The sequence below is a fragment of the Lepeophtheirus salmonis genome, unplaced genomic scaffold (genome assembly GCF_016086655.4).
Source record: "Lepeophtheirus salmonis unplaced genomic scaffold, UVic_Lsal_1.4 unplaced_contig_121_pilon___fragment_2___debris, whole genome shotgun sequence".
NCBI lineage: Eukaryota > Metazoa > Arthropoda > Copepoda > Siphonostomatoida > Caligidae > Lepeophtheirus > Lepeophtheirus salmonis.
This window is the reverse complement of record NW_027289878.1, coordinates 10,458-18,646: the sequence shown is the minus strand read 5'-3', so window position 1 is coordinate 18,646 and position 8,189 is coordinate 10,458. Positions and strand designations below refer to the sequence as shown.

General features: G+C 28.9%; 1 long non-coding RNA gene across 1 annotated transcript; it reads right to left on the bottom strand.

Moving 5' to 3' along the window:
* Nucleotides 1-2,842: 2,842 nt before the first annotated feature.
* On the bottom strand, nucleotides 2,843-5,201 carry LOC121130334 (uncharacterized). The gene is made up of 2 exons (XR_005868692.2): nucleotides 4,656-5,201; nucleotides 2,843-4,587 (listed from the first exon to the last, which is right to left on the bottom strand). It is a non-coding gene; the product is annotated as an uncharacterized lncRNA (long non-coding RNA).
* Nucleotides 5,202-8,189: the final 2,988 nt, after the last annotated feature.

Here is an 8,189-nt window from a genome sequence, read left to right as displayed (position 1 = left end):
CGAATGAGTCTTATTTTTAGTTTAAAAAAAACATAACATTACTTTGAGAGAAAACTCTTCAAAAAACTAACAATATTTTTTTTAAAAGTCGGAGATGAGTTGTAACTTGTATGTATAAGAAACAATAGTTACAAGTTGCAACGCAAAAATGAAATGAAGAATTTAGACCATATTCTTAATTAATATAATGTAATATTTGAATAGACAATGAATGGTAGTATGATGCATATTTTAAGTTTTAATAAATAACTCATTGATAAGTAATATTCTGTGACACATTACAGGGGCTGGGCAGGTCATATTGAGAATTTAGTATTATCAATATTGCAGCAACACAAATGTTAATTATTTAGGTGACTAATTGGAATGACCAATTATTGCATTCTCCTCATTGCAAGTACTATAAGTCCTTCATTTAAAATGAGTCATCTCATTTTTTGGCTGCAACTTGTACAATTTGTTTATACTTGTTATAACTTTTTTCTAACAAAAATGAACTATTTAATTACAACATTGAGCATTCAAATACCCCACTAATAATTGACATTATCATTTCACTTTGATTTATTAAAATGACACAGATATTATAGCTGAGTAATATAACTTAGGGCATATGAACCATAGAATACTTATATTTTACTCATTTGAAATAAAATATTTATAATTTAGACCACTATTATATCAATCCTCTATGGAATACTCAATTGTTGCACTTTCCTCATCCCAAATACTCTTAATCATTCCTTTAAATTGAGCCATTTCATTTTATAGTTACAATTTGTGCACAACATATCGAGTGGTGCATTAAAATCAGAAAACTTTGGATTTTAAATTTCAATAAGATATTATTTATTAATTAACAATAGAATTTCAAAAAAATTAATACTATAAATAGATGTGTGTCTGAGCTCTCTTAATAATTAATGTAGCCGTCCTTAGGGGCAATGAAGGCTTCCAGTCGGCGGTGGAAGGACTAGCAGCCGCTGCAGATGTATTCCTCTGTTATAGCGTCCTAGTGCTGTCTCACAGTGGATTTGAGGGCCTTGATGTTTGGAAACGGACTCTGCAGCCCTTCCCCTAGACATGCACCCAAAATTTGTACTCGATGGGGTTGTCATCAGTACTGTAGGGGGGCCAAAAGTGTATAAAAAGAGTTCAAAAGATTCATTTCACCACACTTTTTGTTATAGCTCTGTTAAGAGTCTGGTGTGAACCCTCGAGATCTCGTACATGGGCCCTCATTTACTTGAGAGGATTGGCTTAGCCTATTTTATTTAACTCCTCCGGTTCCAGTTTGACTTTTTGACTGAGCTCTTCTTCCTCTCCAACGTTGTTAAAGGTGTAGACGGTGGTCCTGGAGACGCCCAACTGCTTGGAGTGCGTGAATGGAAACTCGTCGATCACGTTGAAGTGTCATTTTCTCGACTTGTACGTAAACTAGAAAGCTAGGGTTAATTTTGATTTGTAACTAATTGTTGATAATTAATATATTCAATATGTCAATAAAATTCATTTTTGAATATTTATTTTACAAGAACTTCATACCTGATAATAATGGATGAACATAGTACATACATTATTATACTATTTAGTCTCTATTTTTAGGACGCTTATACAAGTTTGTGATATCTTTACTCAACTAAATATTATTTTGAAAGTTATTTATAAATATTATAAAATAGCCAAGGTAACTTGAAATGCAATGTCAATTACGGGAACAGGGTCCCTGCCCCCTCGACCCTTTACCCTCCATCATTATTATTGAGAATTACAATTAGTAAATGATAGAAGACCAAAGTAATAAATGAATGTTATGGCTGTTGAACAATGAAACTTTCAAGTTCGAATAAGAAAGTAGTTATGAGTACTATAAATCATCAAAATTTTAATACGCAAATATAAACATTTTTCAATTAAAATAGAACTTAGCCTGATTATTTCGCCATAGGCATAACATAATGATACAATAAACAATTCGAGTAATTTCTATACTAATTTCCTTAAACCCATGACACAAAAAAAATTAAAAATGGTAAACCTGGAGTTTTAGTAGGTTATTTATACAATGAACTTAGGGATCGATTATATTGAACGAGTATGTGCATGATGTTATAATTAATGCCTTAGAAGGGATTTTTGGATAACTTCTTAAATACAGTAAAATAGAGTCATGCATATCCAAAATAAATAGGTCAATTATATCTCATTATTAATATATGTGTTTCAACATTACAAAAGTAAAATAGAATCATCCCCAATCTTCTCAAGTAATATCAACGTGATATTTGATATAGAAAGTTACAAAATATTGACTTAGATCCATATCATTTTTGATGATAAATTATATTTGGTAAACTCTTATGAATTTTGTAGAATTATAAGATTTGTCGTAGTTGTAATTTTTTCTCAACCTCACATAGTATTTTTAGTAACCATTCAATTTTTTTGCATGTAATCTGAAGTAATAATTAGAGCAGATGAGTCATTCACTCACGGAGTAGGTTTAGAGCACAAAAAATATGCATCTATGATTTGGAGGCATAAATTTTAAAATACTTACAGATTTTAAGCCAACATCTCTAAATATTATAAATCAAACTTTAAGAAAATGTTCGAATAAAACTCTGGAAATTAAATTTCCACTCCCTAAAATAATAAATCATCATAAATTTTTTTATTAAAAATACAGATATTCAATAATCAATTATTCTGAATTTATGGTTTGTAATAATATTTTTAATCTTGACATTTGAATTATGCGACTCCATTTGACTAATTGTGCAAATATACTAACTTTTTGAATTAATCAAATTAGTATTAAAAGATCAATCGAAGAATAATATTTCCTATTAATTAGCTATTTGAATTAAATTTACTACATAATTATCTATTACAAATACAAACTGAAGTTGATATTTTTGAAGGACAAATTAATCAGTTTAAATAATCAATTCAATAATTTAGTTCATTAAAAATAATATTTCACCCTGAATAAAGGAATGAAATGCACATTCACTTGCTACAATATTATACATACAATTTTTACTACGCAAATAGCACTTAAAAACAAGGTCCATTGTATTTATTAGTCTTCCTCAACCCCACTTGGACTTACGAGACATTAGAAGAAATAAATTCCTCAATTTTCGTAATCATCACTTTTTGTTCCACATTTTAGTCTTTCTACCATTCAAATAAGCTATGACGTTATGAATTGTATCAACAATCTTAACTTTATTTGACCTCACAATATACAAGGAAATCTATAGTTAGCTATAGACTTCCTTGTACAAGCTTTGGCAATGGAAGCTTCTTATGATTTAGATAAGGATAAAAAATAGGATTTTGCTCCAAATACAACTTTAATTGGATATCTCACAAATTATTGAGTTGATTGGTGGAGTGAAACGCGTCTATTTGTTCATTGAATAGTTTCAATAATTTACTGCGTCTTTCTTCACATGATGCCATTTCACCTTTAGCAAGATTAAGGAGTGTGTTTCGGGTACAAATATTGATGGAACTACATATATATTTTTTTAGTTTGCTTCTTTTTATTAGTCCATGACATATAAAATGGTAGGATTTGTTATCCGATATGTCGTCTTCAAATTCCTTATGTAAATGTAATGAGACCACGCTTGAATTGTCTAATCAGTAATCATTTCTACATATATCTTTAAACCATAGCTTACAATGATTTCGGAGTGTCGTTTCCACTCCTGCAGCTTATAACACAACATTAATCAAAGTAGGGAAAAAGTCCTTATACTGCAAGTTATCGTCGAACCTCAAGTCATTTACAAGTCCTTTAATATTTTCATCACATCCTCACTTTTCAATAAAGCTCATTTCAAGTCAATAACTATAATATGGGTCCAAAGTGTTAAGGGTTTCCTTGAGTGCAAAATATACTTGCTTTATAACAGTCTCTTTTTCATTAAATAATTGTATGTAAAGAACTTAATATGAGAAACCAAATAGAAAAGTATTGAATATTTATTTTGCTCCTTATAAGTGAGAATATAAGAATAGCCTAATATATTAAATAATTGCAAATTATTCCAGTATGTTTTAAAATTGCCTATTATTTAGGCATACACGTCATAATTCAATTTTTTGTAAGTAATATTTTAATGCTTCATTTGATAATAATTAATGCAAAATTCCAAGAAGTATAAAAAAATTATCATTGCCAGTAAATATTCTTTCGAACTCTCCTTATGTTAATCATTCGTCCCAACGTGTCAAGGAGTAATTCATGAATGAACTTTACACTCATTCACTTGAAAAATAATCCATAAAGATAAAATATCTTCACTTTCTTCATTAATCGTTCCTTAGTCACTAAGGAACCCTATTCCGAGGTTTGCACTTCTTTTACATTAGCATCTAAGTGAAGATAGTGAGAGTTACTCAAAACCCACCTTAGAACTCTTTCCGAAGAAATAGGAAAACTGAGACTAGTAGACGAATAGAGGGATTGTTCTTGGCAAACAAACGTTTCTCATGAATACATGAGATAGATTCCCAAATATGAAGTCGTTTGGTCGAATTATTAATCGAATCACTACTCATCGCCATAATCTGATAAAATCGAAGAGTTTTTTTTAGCCACGTAGAAATATTAAAGAGGATTGTTAATGTCAACCTACGTGTTTCCAGAAAAAGTGTGAACTCTCCATGTATATAGTGCTCGCTGGATGGATGTAACAAAGAGAGACGAAAAGCTTCCTTTAAATCCCGGCAAACAATCATAATTAAACTTCCATTGATCGGAGTAATCAGTAATGCAATTGTTTTTCTATGACGTAACGTTAGTAATAGCCTTATAACAATATGGTTCGAACTTGTGAGTAAATCAGGCCTATTCAAACATCAAACCGTTCCAATTTGATCTGTATCTTCTCTTTTATCTAATTTTCTTCTGTTTTTCTTAGAGGAGAAGAAATTATTATGAAATATTTGGAATTACAAGAAAAAAATTATGAGATTATATATTTTTTTTTTTTTAAAGGAGAGGTTTTTTCAAAAGGCCCTCAAAAAATAGGAGCTATTGCAGTAAAAATATACTGAAGGATAATAATAATAAAAAGGAAGAATAAATGCGTAATAAATTGTGAGGATGCACTTCAGTGAATGCACCTTTAAGCAATATATGGCGAGATTTATTTTTTTCCTCTCCGTATTTTTACTTCATTCCATCCTTAATGTTGGCAGTAATGTGTAATTTATAATTATATCCTACAGAAGTGCCAAAAAAAACCTTCCCTCAAAAATAAAAATCTAATATAACGAATGATCCAAAATTGAGGACAACAAGGAAATCATCATTTATGAAAGCAGAAACAACCTCTCGACTGCTTCAATAAACACTTATTATATTCTTAGAATTAAGGAATCACCGTCCTCCTCATCCTCCAAAGAGCAATTTGTTGCAATAGATCCTAACTCATATCGGATATTCCCCTCAATAATAATACAATTATATTTATTAAACACTAGAGGCGAAGTTGAAGTGAAGTCATTGTGAAAAAAGAGATGAAAACAATCTTGTTCTATTATTAGTATATGAAGTTGTGAGTCGAAGTAACCAACATTCAAAAGATCTTCTATACTTTTATATGGACTAAGAACCTCAAATGATATTAAATAAATATAATAGTTCCTTAAATAAAGATTTAAAAATAAGACTTTCATTGTAGTCTAGCGGCTGAAACGCTCTCTTCATTATTAAATCTTTGCATCGACTTGTGAATATAGTATAATTACGTTATCAAAAATTGTCGTAAATTAAATGAAAGTAAAGAAATAAATTGTAATTTTTTCCTCATCTTCATTTATGTTCAATATTACAAAAAGGATATTAAATCAGGAACACCATTTTTGAAATCTTTAAGTAGGAATAACTGGGCCTCTGTAGGTCGAATCAAAATAATTTAATAGAAGAAATGAGAAATAATTAGTTGAAAAATATAAAGTGTGAGGATAGACGTCCCATATAAATCCATAAAGTAATACATGTAAACGGCAGTATCCGCCAGGTCCTTTTCAAAATGTAATGATCACACCCTTGTATTCTAGTAAGTATTATTTTTACATACATCTTTAACCCATAAGTTCCAAAGATCGTTCCATTAAGTTAGTATATTTGTACAATTAGTTCAATGGATTTAAAGTTGCATAACTCAAATGTTTATATTTAGAGCCAAGATTACAAAATATTATTACTAACTATTAATTACGAATAATTGATTATTAGGTGTGTAATATTATTAGGACTGAAAATTTAAATTTAATTTCTAAAGTGTGATTCAAATAGTTTCTTGAGGTTGGATTTATAATATTTAGAGATCCCGGCTTTAAATCTGTAGGTATTTTAAAATTTGCGACTCCAAATCATAGATAAATATGCATATTCTTTGTGTTCCAAAACGACTCCGTTATTAAATAACTCATCAGTCCTAATAATAATTTCATGGGGATTAGATGTAAAAAAATGAAATAAGTGCTTAAAATACCATGTGATGTTGAGAAAAAATTATAATCTGATAATTGTACAAAATTCATATGAGCATTTTGAAACTTTCCATTACAATTATGACGTTGATATTACTTTAGAATATAAACGACGGGGGGGTAGTTTGTTCTGGGGTAGGAGCTCTGTTCTCATGGGTAGCTTTTTTTTGTACATTAAACAGCTGAAATCTAGATCAACAACTGATTATATGTATTAAAAAATATCTACCTCGGTCTCGTGTTAGTAATAATTATTATTACTGTAAAGATGTGATGGTTGGTCAAATAAATTACTGTTTTGAGATTAGAAAAGGAAAATAGTTAGCAGATTTTCCTTTATCTTTCTTCCTTTTTTCTTCATTATTTATTAATACTTCTTGTGTACATCTCCCTCAATAAAAAGGTTTTTCTTGTTTTTTTTCTAAAAGAAATTAACATATCCATTTTTTCTATCGCTAATAATTTTAATTGTTTTTTTTTTTTTCAGTTAACTATTCTTTATGAACAGATTTACAATTCTCTGTAATTTTTTGTTTGTTTTAATAGCTCTAATACAATACAATAATTAGGATTTTGTCTATCAAGAAGCAAAATTTAAAAAGAAATCAATCGACTGACATAGAAATTATTGGATTTGCAAAATTATGTTTTCTAAATCTCAAATTTAGATGGCTAATATACATAAATAGCTAATTTAACTATGGCTAGATATTTGTTTTGTAAGCTACAACTCTTTTGAAAAAAAAAAATCGAGTTTAAACACATGGAATACATTTAAATTCGACTTTTTAAAATTCGTCATTAAAAAAAGTTAATTTCCGGAAATTTCCGATAAAATATAGGTATGATCCGGTAAACTTTAGAACTTAGGTTTATCAAATCGCAAAATTTAACAAAAAATGATCAACTGACACAGACATTATGATTTTTTGACTTGCAAAATTGTGTTAACAATGACTGATAAAACAAAATATGAAATATTGAAGAGATGTCATGACGTCATTTATAAAAAACCTTCAATCGAAAGTGTGATGTTATACTAAATAGATATGCGTTTGTATGTTATATATTTTTAATTATAATTAAAAATTGTTATTACCCACTGTATTTTTTGATATTAATGTTAAATGCAATAATATATTTTGTTTATAATTTGAGATATAACCTTTTGGTTTAATGAAAGGTTGCGTTGTAATGTAGTTAGTAAAATAAACGCAGAGCCCGATTTGAATATACGTAAACAGATGTGGTTAGCCATAGGATGTGGCATATAGCTATATAAGTTTAAAATTCAAAAGAACAAGTGACGTCATTTTTTGAGGAGGTATGAGAAGAAAATTCAATTTTCAACTTCGAAAAAGTACAATAACTCAGTATTTATCAAAAAAAAAAATAGAAGCCATTTTGGTGTCAACGAAATTATACACTCAATATACATCGCAGAAACCTATTTAAAGTCCTTGATTAAGTTTTTTTTTGATTTTTTGTAACCTACCTACTTAGTAATAATAGATATGTTAAAAACGTTGTAAGGGCGCTCCACACTATCTCCTCAGGAGAACAAGGGATTTTTATGTAATAAAAATAATATTAATTCAAGTCACGAATAATTGTTTATATTTTCGAAAACGTAATCCCAATCCATTTTTCTGTTAACCCTTCTCTTTTAT